The sequence below is a fragment of the Rhinolophus hipposideros genome, assembly GCF_964194185.1.
Source record: "Rhinolophus hipposideros genome assembly, chromosome: 1".
NCBI lineage: Eukaryota > Metazoa > Chordata > Mammalia > Chiroptera > Rhinolophidae > Rhinolophus > Rhinolophus hipposideros.
This window is the reverse complement of record NC_138047.1, coordinates 89291024-89303859: the sequence shown is the minus strand read 5'-3', so window position 1 is coordinate 89303859 and position 12836 is coordinate 89291024. Positions and strand designations below refer to the sequence as shown.

Here is a 12836-nt window from a genome sequence, read left to right as displayed (position 1 = left end):
GTAGAGAAAGGACTATGTGTTCTGCCTTAGTAGATCTAGGTCTGTTTAATCTCCAGTGCCTCTCGGTGGTAATCTTGCAGCTACGCAGCTCCATCTCCTATCAAGAAAGAACCTGCCTATCTGCTGTAAGGAATGCAGTTAGCTGACAATACGCAGCCACTGGCTTTCAGGACTTATCAAATTATTTAAGCTGTGGCTATTCACATATTTTTCAGGCAGCTTCCAGGCAATGACTGAGCTCAATGGGAACACTAGGATCTGGTCATTTCTGCCCTCTATGACTCCTTTATAGGAAATCTTTTTGCTGACTCTCCTCTGGAACTTGTTGAGACTCTCAGAGCAGCTTTACAGAATGAGATTCTTCCTGTCAATTTTCCTTTCTTCCTCCTCTCTTTGCATAGGTGTCATACTGCACCACGTCAAGTCTTTTCCTGCCTACTCGTGCCCCTCTCCTGTCTTTCATGGGCATTTCCATCAGTAAGTCTCATGCAATTTTAATTTCATCTTGGCATCTGAAGACCCAGCTGACACACTCAGAATTCCTAACCTGGGGAAGTTACTTAAAACTATTTGTGGAATAAATGGATGGATGGAAGGATGGATGGATGGATGGATGGATGGATGGATGTCCCAATGGTAAGCATAAAGTTTAGTTTGTTTTTAATTGGGATCTTTTAATGAGTCTTATAACATTATATTAATCTCAGGCGTACAACATAATGATTCAATATATGTATATATTGGGAAATGATCAACACGGTAAGTCTAAGTTAACATCCATTACCACACATAATTTCAAGTTTTTTTCTTGTTATGAGGATTTTTAAGACCTACTCTCTTAGCAACTGTCAAATATACATTACAGTGTTATTAATTATAGTCACCATGCTGTCTATTACATTCCTCGGACTTATTTATTTTATCACTGAAAGTCTGTACCTTTTGACCACCTTCACCTATTTCATCCACTTTCCCTACACTCTGTATCGGCAACCACCAGTCTGTTTTCTGTATCTATGAGTTGTTTTTCTTTTGTCGTCCTGAGCCAGTGGCTGTGTATTGTCAGCTAACTGCATTCCTGTTGTTTTAGATTCCATGTACTATCATGTTATATTTGCTTTTCCTTGTCTGAGTTATTTCATTAAGGGTAAAGTTTTAAACATAAAGGAAGAAGTAAAATGATAAACTATTTACTTGCTAACCTTGAGTAATTCCATCCATTAAAAATACCTAGTTGCTGTCACTAATGTACTTCCTCCTATTCTTGACAGAGAGGTTGATAAATGATAAAAAAAAATGTATATACACACACATACTGTATACACATATATTTAATACTCATAATTTTCCATACCTCTTGTAATTGATGGCATACATACAAGGGATGACAAAAAAAAGTATAAACATTTTAAGAAAGGAAAAAAACTGCATTAAAATTGTAATATTCAATATGTACCAATAACAAAAGATGAATACAAGTCATGTTTGACTTCTGCAATTATAAGAGGTGCTCAAAGTGGTTACCATTAGTGTCCAGACACTTCTGATTATGGCGAACATTGTTTGGTAGACTTCTCTGGGGAGCATATAAACCATAGCAGAAGAAGCAGGACTTGTTGCTGTGTGAAGTTTCTGGTTCTTTCCTTGTGCACATCACACACAGTACCATGCATTTAAAACTTATCACAAATGTGTGCAGTTGTTAGGCATGTTGGAGGTTTTGTTGCATCCTCACGCACCCATTGTTGTACTTCCACAATGTTCTCGAATTTCAAACACCACTTCAAAATGGTCTTGCGCTCCTCAAACAATAACCATGCTTCCTCCATTCTCTTCGATTGTCCTACCTGTGGTATGGTGACGCTAGCATTCATTTGATTAGCAACATCTTTTGAGAGAACATCATACTATGTATTTTGCTACCATAATTCAATTCAACTATGAAAAGTAATACATAGACAACATCTCTTAAATTGTGTGCACAATTTTTGGCACCCCATGTATATATGCACCATATGACATAAGAGATGATTTATTCCACAGAGCAAATTTGGAAAGAAATTCAAACTTATAATGTTTAAATAACAAGTCAAAAGTAACACAGCTACCAAATGATCATGATAGAATTTTTCTCTTGTTTTCTTCGATCTCAAAGATTGAAGAGTAGGTCTCTTTAAGACATAGCTCCATGCTTTATAGTTTGGGTTAGGATTAGTCACAGTAGAGAGATTAGGGTATAATTATACGTATATGTATTGACTTTTATTCACTGGACTACAGGGATGCTCATCTGTTAAACAGAGTTTAGGAAAGTGATCCTATTTTCTTGCTTTGCCTCTAGGAACACTTTAGAGTCGTTTTCATTTACTGCTAGGAATTTTTTGTGTTTTTTCCCCTACTTATATTGTTTTTGTAATGTGACAACTGTCAGTTTTATCACATTTCCACTTCAACTACCCCAAGATATAATTTTTAAAAGAAACACCCCCACATTTTTTTTGGAATACTGCAACACCAAAACAAACACTGAGGAATTAAGGGACAATGGGATGGATGACAGTTTTCTCTAAGGGTCTTAGAGATAATGTGATTACACAAATGCTCATTTTATTACATCCTGTATCCTGAATTTTTGAACACATGCAATAAATGGTCACTTGCTTCAATAAATGGTAACACTAAATAGCGACTGGAACCAAATATGGACTTTGGTTCCCTCAACAGACCTTTGCCTCCAAGCTGAAAGTAAAGGCTCCAAGCAGCAGTCTCACCCTATCTACCATTTTCAATTAATCATATGCTAATTGACTTAGTAAGAAATGTGTTGGCTGTCTAACTCATTTAGAAAGATCTTGCCAGAGCTGCCTGTGAAACCAGAGTGCACTTCCCCATCACACACATGCTTGATAAATCAATAAGTCAGTAAACGTAGCCTTGCTGATGACATAAATATGTCAATTTTTTCCATGTTGTTTTAGACAGACACTTAAAATCTGGGGAGATGAATTGGTTTAGGAACGCGGGAGACTGGTGCGTTCATTTTCAGAAGCAATTCCTTTTTTTCCTGCCTCTGATTGTATTTGACTTTAAAACCAGCAAATGTCTATTGAGTGCCTGGTAATGAGGAAATGTTTTGCTGATTACAAACAAGAGATACTGGTTTTGTCTCTGTTTCTGTGGGTAGCACAGTACTATTTATCTCTACATGCCCCCCTTAAATCTGAGAATTTTCTATTGCTCCAAAATAGTCACAGAAGGTGGCAGGCAATTGAATGATACTAGGTTTTCCTGAGGAGAGTCTTGGAATGTCACACTTGACCCACCGACTTGCTGAGCGAGTCATCTTGAAGGGCCATTTCATATGATGTTCCGCAATCCAGAGCCATGACGTGGCTGTAATTTCCACAGATTTGCTTGCCACCAGGAATATGTCACTTGTGGCAGCAGTAGGCTGGCTCATGCTATATTGTCTCATTCTCTCTCTCTCTCTCTTTCTCTCTCTCTTTATCTTATAAGGGAAAAACATCATTGATCTGAGAAAAAATGTATTTTCATGTCTTACTTCATCTAGTTATGACATCTATCTATTATAAGAAAGTTTGGTTAGAGAACATGATTAAAAGCAATGTTAAAATAATTTATTGTAAGCAGATTAATTTGGATAAGAAATGAATAATATCAAAATCAACAATATAAATGTGTCATGCTTTAATGTTTCTGTCTGGGGTGTACATGCAAAACCGTGCTCAATAGGCCTGTCTTTGCTTACAACATTTTTTTTTTGTTTGTTTACAAGATTCATCTTCATCCACAATTACAAGGAGCTACTCAGTGTTTTAAAGTGGAGGAATAAATTGATTAAACAAAAGAAAAATGGGTGTACTTTGTTGCAATATAGTTAAGCATTTCCCAAAGTAGTTTATGATAGATGCATTTTAAAAGACTGAAATAATTTACTTAATTAACTTAATCAAGCACACTATTGCATTTGCTGCTGTGGGGGTGACGGCAAGAGGGTGAGAAATGTGTTTTGCCTTTCTTAAACATGAAATCTGGATGGAGAAACAATATTTGCATGAAATTGCCAAAAACAAGCCTAAAACTAACTCAGTTAACCTGATAAAGTTCTCTCTATTTTGAGTTGGTTAGGGAAGGCTTTAAAGAGTGGTTAGGTGTTAGATAAAAATAAAATAGAAACGTCGTAGTAGTGACTCACAGGTGCAATCTCACATGTAGGTTGCAGACTATATTTTCTGATTTGTGAATTTTCACTGAAAGTTTTAAAACATTGGTAATGTGTGTGTGTATATACACACATGTGTACATATACATGCATGCATATCAATGGGTGCAGCAGACCAGGTAGAAGATGCAGAGTTACCATAAAAAAATAAATAAATAAACTAAACGTGGATCTTCTTTCCTGGCTGATTGTTGCCCTATAATACAGTAGGTTCAAAGCTACCAAACACTGATTTCTTAAATCTTCCTATAATCAGGCTTTACCTCATCTATAGGCTACTACTACTGTCCTTATCTCCCTGGTTTTTGTTTTGTTTTTTTCTGTTTTGCCATTAAGAAATAATCTAGTCAATATTATTATTACCAAAACAATGTAACTTGAAGAAAAAATTGGCTTCCAATATTGGAAAGACCAATTTACAAAAGATACTGGCCATTCAAGCTATAAATCTGTGGAAGGAGTTTACAATAAATTAACTTTTGATTTAGATGAGAAGTAGCATGGACAGTGAGTAAGAGAATGGACCCTGGAGCCAGATGGCCTGGGTACAAATCAACGTTGTACCTTATTCTACATTTGTGATCTTGAAAAAATGATTTAATCTCTCATTCTTTCTTGTACACAATGAGCATAATCATACTAGTTCTCATAGGTTTGTTTTAAGTTGAAATAGATTAATATTGCTGAAGAGTTGATATAGTGTCTTCTTGCTGAAACATATGCCTGGATCTACATGTCTTTGTGAAATCAAAAAAGGGTCAGAAAGCTTGGTGTCCACATAGATGTTATGAATCTCCAACAGAAAGATGGAGTGTGTACTATTTCTTAAATTTAGTTATCCATATAGTATATTTCTGAGTTATTAGATGACGAATCACAAGTGTTTTATTGTACAAATTTGAAAATACTGGGGAAGTAAACCCAAGTTTGCTTTCCAGTTTTCTTCCAAAGTTTACATTCTAGAAATTTGTGAGAAAATAACAAAAGTGGAAAAGGAGACAGCACTAGGGAATGTAATCAAATATCAAATAAGTTGCAACAGATGGTGCCAGATGCTCATAACTTTCAGTATTAGCACTGATTTTCTCTTTCTCTCTAATTTGTGTGTGTGTGTGTGTGTGTGTATGTGTGTGCTTTAATTGAATTAAGAGCTCTTAACCCCAAGAGTTTTATTACAGACTTTGCCTATCAAGGTCTAATGATCAGAGTATCAAACAGGACATTATCTCAGACAAGTTAAAACTTCTACTTATTTGTCCATCACAGGCAGTCTCTACAATTACCCTTCTTTCCCTTGCATGTTCACTTGTCACAAAGTAATCCAAAGCGTGAGTGTTTAATAAGCAGTTTATATTTACTAATAAAGTTCACTGTGTGCATACTGTATATTTGGGTAAACCAGTATATAAGCAGTCACTAAAGGGCACAGACGCTGTAAGTAGGAAGGCACATATGAAGGGGAAATGTTTCACAAAGTGAGTTGATTCCATGACAACTTGGTTGAGACAGCACAATTCTCGAATCTCATTTTTGAAGAGACAGGGAAAGCTTAATGGATAACTTAGATGAGCTGAGTTTTTTGGGGAAAGTGTACTGTTTAGGTCGGCCGAATGTAGAAGAGAATTGGGTGCTTTGAAGAAAGCCACATTACAAAGGTGAGTAGGGTAAAATGTGTAGGAAAGTACCAGTAGATAACTCATCCTGAAGTGGAGTGTTGGTATGGAATTGAAGATGAATTTGGTGGTTGTCAGAAGGGTCAGAGCATGGGTTCAGCATCCATGTTTATTTGTTCACTAAATATTTATAGATTTGAGCACCTGTTGTGTGCAAGGCGCTATCCTTAAAATTTTATAAAACATAACCATCAGGTGTTTGAAATGCAGGCTTTTTTTTTTTGCACAGCCTCTAAGAACATAATACAGCGGTTCACAACATGTTTACCTTGATTTGGAAGAATCAGACTCATTACTGTTACTGTATTTTAGATCATTACTCAGTTACGTTCTAGTTAGGTTTGATTTATGAATGTGAGAAACACTGCGATAGAAAACATTTAAAAGTAGTCCAAGATGGTCTTGTATTTTATTTTATTTAGACAATCTTTGGTCAAGGTTTCAGTGAGATATGACACTTGCTCTTCATCAATGTCAACTTTGTTGTCTTCATGCTCTCTGGTGACAACAGTCATATTTCATTGTTACACTGACCTCTGGAACACCATGTGTTCTCTGGAACACCTCTGGAACACCTTTCAATCTCTCTGATAGGGAGATTGTCTTACATTTGGGATTGGTGCCTGTGTCTCAATTTGTTGACTACTTTTTTATAAGGTGCCAAAAAGCTTAAACTGTGTGAACAGCGAAAAGCATTTCATGTGTCAATTTGCTTCTACTCTGCTCTTTGGCTCTCTTGCTAGTCATTTAGAATCTATTAGTAGCATCGCCATTATTCCATTTTGAGTAATGGGATTCAAGGATAACTCAAAATATTCATTTATTTAAAATTTGAGTTTTGTTATCAGGTAAACTCTATTTCTATGTTGCATGTTTCTGCCAATGCTTCTCAGTAACCACATTATCATTCTGATTCAGTTATTTTCTCATTGACTATGAATATAGGTAAAGGAAGTTAACAGGTATAGTTCTCTCTCCCCTGATAAATGGAAAGGAACATTTGTAAGATCCAATGGAAATGTAAACCTTGATATTGTTAAGCCAAGGAGATTTCCTGGTGACAAAAGATAATACTGTGTTTCTCTTAGAGAGTGGTATGCAGAGAAAAGACAGTAGAGGAAACAAATGCTGATATTTATATTGGTACCGGGATACACATAGGTTTCTATTAGAAATTAGCATATGCTAGTTTCTCCTAAACATCATTTCACAACTGGTAATTGCCATTACAGATGGTCAAAGAATTTGCTACTTTATTTGACAATCTATGGATCTGCTGAGCCTTACTGTGCTGTCTGTGGTGGGTGAGCTGTCACTCAAAGGCCCTGTCACTTGGGTTATTAAAATGTATGCTCTTCCAGCAAAGAGAATTTTTTCAGTGTAAAGTTGAGAGCTCCTGGCTTTAATGGGCCATCCTTCATTTCTACATCTAATGTAAGAACTGGAAATCATTTTGAGAGTACAGATAAAAAATACATATAATGTATTAGGTGTCAGGAAATTCTATATTAACCTACACTTTGTCATTCACCAGGTTTATGACCTTGGATGTGTATTTTAACCACGCTGGACTTTGATGTCCTTATTTATAAATTAAATAAATTATAAAAATATAATTTTAAAATCTAAAACTGCATGTCATATCTGTTGTAGATTGTACTGGAGTTAACAAACCAAAGGACATAAAGTAATTGGGAGTGTAGAGAAACACGGTAGCTCCTGCAGCCCCGTGCTATCAGGCGATGAATTGGTGCACAGCATTTGGCATCTTATTAAAGCCTAAGGCACTGGCCCGCGGGCTCCAGCCTAATTTACCCAGGATTCCTAAGACTCCTAAAGACATCTCTACACTAGCTATTGTCTGATACTCTGTTTAGAGAATGCACTAATCTCAGATTAGAGCAAACACTAGATTCTGAAACAAACATGGAAAAGCTGAGAAGATAGTTTTTTTGTTTTTTTTTCTGAATGTTCATTGACTGAGGCACACAGAACAAAATGGAATGTCACACTACATTTTCAGAGAACTATAGGCAAGAGTTACATGGACATTAAGAAGTCATGTGATTTTCTTTCTTTTTTTTAATTCTTGTAAAATAAATATTCCTCTTTTAGAGAAGGTTTCTGCTTGAATTGAGATATTATGCTTCTGTTTATAATAAGCATGGAAAAGAAAAAAAAAGGAAAGAAGGGCAGGAGGGAGGGTGAGAGAAAGGGAGGGAACCAGGGTGGGAAAATTGGAGGAAGGAAGGAGCCAGACTAAAAAAGGGAGGGAGGAAGGAAGGAGGAGAAGGAGGGAAGAGGGGAGAGAGAGTAAGAGAAAGACAGACAGAGAGAGAGAGAGAGAGAGAGAGAGAGAGTTGTTGGTTTACTTAAAATAAATGTTATTTGAAATTTCTTACTCTGTATATAAATGTGAAGAAAGTTGATCTCTCCTTTTGACAATACTAAAATTATATTTATACACATAAATAATTTAAAATGAATAAAATATTATTTTACCTCCAGGTAAATATTTGCTTAAGTAAAATATATCCATTAAGTTATATGCTGTCTGTTGTATTCAAAACACTAAACGGCAGAGTGTTGTAATGTTCAAAGATTATTGTGGTGTGTTGCATTTTGCATTTCCAAGATAGTATTTTTCCCACAAATGCCCTTTTAAAGCATAGCATATACTCTGAGGGCCCCTGTAAGAATTTAAATGGGAATTCTTCAGAAGAAATAGTGTTGCAGAGTATTAACATTTAAACCTCTGCTAATCCCTGAATAGCACCAAATATCTTTTCTTTTGAATCAGGATACTGTATTATGCTAAAAAAAAAAGCAAAAATGAGCAAGCGGCTCTCTTGGAAGGCATTAATATAAAGCATTTGGGTAATTATAGATTTCAAGTCATGTCACCAAAACAGACTTCCATCTAGCTATAGGATTTTTGTTATCAACTCCGATTTTCCTATGGCATATAACCTGAAAACTAATTTTTTTCAACCAGGCTGGAAATTTGCATTAATCCACTGAACTAATAAGAAATGTATAATTAATTTCTACTTTTTTGTTTTTTGAGGGGGACTAATTCCTAACATTAAGTTTTTGGCCATTTAATAAAAAATGAATTACTTAAGATTTAATACCTTGCAGTGTTTTCCCTTTCCTGTAACTCATCATGGATTGGAATTGTTTTATTTTATAAAGTTCACTAGGAACTTTACATTTTAACACGGCAATATATAGAACATTTACATTATTAAGTATTTTTGAAAGAAACTATTTATAATATGACATAAATGCAGTTTTTCTTCACTTAACATAGTACTGTCCAGAGGGACCCTTCTCCCATCAATATTTAAATTTCATTTTTTTGTTGAGGTGTACCTTGAGTTTTGATGAAGTAGTAAGAAATAACTCATATATTTATGGTTCATTTGTTTTCATGTCATCATATTTGATATGCAACTGACAAGGGAAAATGTGACTATGCAGAAATATACATCTCCATGTAATCATAATGTGATAGGAAACAGAATATATAGGCAGCAATTTCGGTGCCATTTCTCCATTTGGCAACGACACCATCATTGAGATAAAATTCAAAGTGAGTGCTCTAACCAGAGTTGAAAGATTTACAATGCTTCCTGAAATAAATGTCAGAAAAATTGATATATGCAACTCATACTACTCATATGTAAATTAGCATATGGGGAGTGTATGTGAATCACTGTTTCTGACATTTATTTCATGATACTCTATAAAATCATTCAACCCTGCTTATTGTTCTTTTTTTATTTCCCTCAAATGAACAAATCTTTCTCAATTATAGGGGAAAGTGCATATTAAAAATACTGACACAGTGGGTATCTCATTTATTTGAAGTGATCTTAAAAGAATGTCCTAGCTTTCATTTAAATAATTCTATGTCTCTATTGAAATCATTTGAACTTTTGACTAATTATCACTTTTAACTCCCTTTGTTATTTCAACATAAAACATCGTATCATTTTAAGTTTACTCCCTATTTAGTCTCAATTCTAGTCAAAAATCCCATTTCAAGAAGTAACATTCTTTCTTCTTTGTTTCATCCTTAAAAAAAATAATTATCTCACTATTTCCTACACATTAATTGCTTATGTTTTATTCAGTTCATTAAAATTATATTCCAAAACTTTTTTTGTGACCGACTTTATCACGTAACATTTTATGTCAGTAAGACATCCCCTTTTCTCAAGATCTTGAGATACTTTATAGAAAATTATACAAATATTTAAAGGATAGAAATAAAAGAAAGAATACCATCTATTTCCTAAGATTGTGATCATGAAGTGAGGTATGAAAAGAAGCTATTACAGAGAACTGAAAAAATAAATACCATTTTGATGATGCGTTCTTTTTATTTTTTTCTAAAATATAAGGAGCATGTTATGACAGTAAAATTCTGGAGGAAAAAAGCTGTAAATAAGAGATTAAATAATACATAACAGTTTATATACCATGTTTGTGAGATCTGACAATTAAGTTAGCAAACTTGTTGCAACGATTTTGCTAAATTTTTTTTTTTTTATATCAGAGGGATTATTCCTTATGAATTTGTACCAACTGACAAACCAGTTACTCAAGTTGTCTATTTGGAAGTGCTGAAAAAGGCTGCATAAAAAGTTAGACAAAAATGACCTTCACTTTTCGCCAACAGTTCATGGCTCTTACATCACGACAATGCACCAGCTCACATGGCACTGTCAGTAAGGGAGTTTTTAGCCAGTTAACAAATAACTATATTGGAACACCCTCCCTATTCACCTGATCTGGCCCCAAAGACTTCTTTCTTTACCCGAAGACAAAGGAAATATTGAAAGGAAGACATTTTGATGACATTCAAGACATCAAGGGAAATACAACAGCTCTGATGGTCATTCTAGGAAAAGAGATCCAAAGTTGCTTTGAAGGGTGGACTAGGCGCTGGCATCGGTGCATAGCTTCCCAAGGGGAACAATTCAAAGGTGACTATAGTGATATTCAGCCATGAAGTATGTAGCACTTTTTCTTGGCTGAGTTTGCAAACTTAATTGTTGGACCTCATATAACCAACTTTAAAAGTAAATACTGGGTGACAAAGACTATACTGTTATGTTCTTTTTGTGTTCACCATAACTTTTAATTATGACCATTTCTAATGAATGACATATATGTGTATATGTGTGTATATCTATATCTATATATGTGTGTACATATCTATCTATATCTATATCTACATCTACATCTATATCATCATCTACATCTATGTCATCATCTATATCTGTATCTCATTAAGATTATCACAAAATACTTTGTAAAGTTAAAATTATAGCACAACTAAAATTAACAGAAAAGTTAGAAGGTATAATTGAGAGAGCACTAACTTAAAATAGAGTCCAAACAGAAAAATAAAAGCAAAATATAAAATAAAATATTATTTAAAACGAAGTCTGGAGAATAAGCTCTCGATTTCCAGCATCTGCATATTAGGAATACACCCAAAGCAAAACATATTATTAGAGCACTGCAGACCAAAGATCCTCTTCAAAGCTCAACATAAAAAAATAAAATGAAGCAAGACAAGAAACAAGTTTCAGAATAGCATCTGCATTTTAATTTGTAACAATAGAAATGAGAAAAGACAGTTTTATTATTTAACACTTGCAATCTGTCAGCTATATAACTAGTAAAATTACACTCTCCAGATGATGGGTATCTTGCATTTGCTAAATATCTTTTTCAGGCCTCGTTTTTTTAGAGTAGGCAACATTTGACAGTTGATAATTTCCTCCTTATAAATCTTAGCTACCACTTTTTGAGTACCTATATTAGCTAGGACAAGTTAAGTTGTGTTGCAATAACAACAAGTCTAATATCTCACTGTGTTACAACCGCTTGGGTTTATTTTCACTCTTTCAATGTATCCATCTGATTCAATTTTAGCCCAGTCTAATGTAAATTTCTCTCAGAAATCTAAACTAATGGAACATCTCATACATATCTTATTTTGTGGATGTTATGTACTTATTTATATGTTTCATAATGACAGCTTTTGTGAAATCTGTATGTTGAGAGTAGACCATGAGAAGTTTGGCTTGGAAATCAGAATACGTTCTCCTGAGCTACACCTTTTTTTCTGCTAATCCTGATACCCTTTATTTGATTGTTTCCAGTTATCTCTCAGGATATAGATAAAACAATTTCCTAACTGTGCTGAACTGGGAGGATATGTAGGTCTCTAAATTTGTCTTAAACTCTAAAACATTTTTTTTTTAATTTAAGACAATCTTTCCTGACATTTCAGGGTATCCCAATTCTTGTGCTTCCTATAAGTTGTGTGAGTAAGTCAGCTTACTTTTTGACTTGCCTCATTCCTAGTTCAGATTCAGCATCTTCAGCTCCACTGAATAATTTGCTCTTGTCCACCTGCTTTCCAGGTCCCAGTAATTTATTGTAAAATTCTCTCACTTTTTTTTTTCTTTTTGCCTTTAGGGTTTATAGAAAAACAAATCACCACTTTTTATTGTACTTACTGTAGAATTTCAAGAAGCAATGGTTCAGGAGTTTCCCTTTTCTTTCTTCTTTAGAAATAACTTTACTCGGAAGTAGTTTATGTACTACACAATCCATTCATTTATCAAACCAAGTCAATATTTATTAGTATGTGCACAGAGTTGTGCAACCCTCATCACAATCTAATTTTAAACATCTTTTTATCAGCTACTTTCTTTTTAGGAAATGTCTATATGTGACTATAAACACATCTACACAACCCTACATATATATATATATATATATATATATATATATATATATATATATATATATATACTTGTATATATATGCATAAATAAACACTGATATATATGATGTATATATGCAGGAATAAACACTGATATATGTATGCATAT

General features: G+C 34.3%; 1 long non-coding RNA gene across 1 annotated transcript in view; it reads left to right on the top strand.

The window, feature by feature from the left end:
* The first annotated feature begins 213 nt into the window (after nucleotides 1-213).
* LOC308491798 overlaps nucleotides 214-12836 on the top strand; it is a 156594-nt gene continuing 143971 nt past the window's right edge. Inside the window, exon 1 of the long non-coding RNA XR_013992412.1 lies at nucleotides 214-477. This is a non-coding gene — a long non-coding RNA (uncharacterized lncRNA). The remainder of the gene's footprint in view (nucleotides 478-12836) is intronic.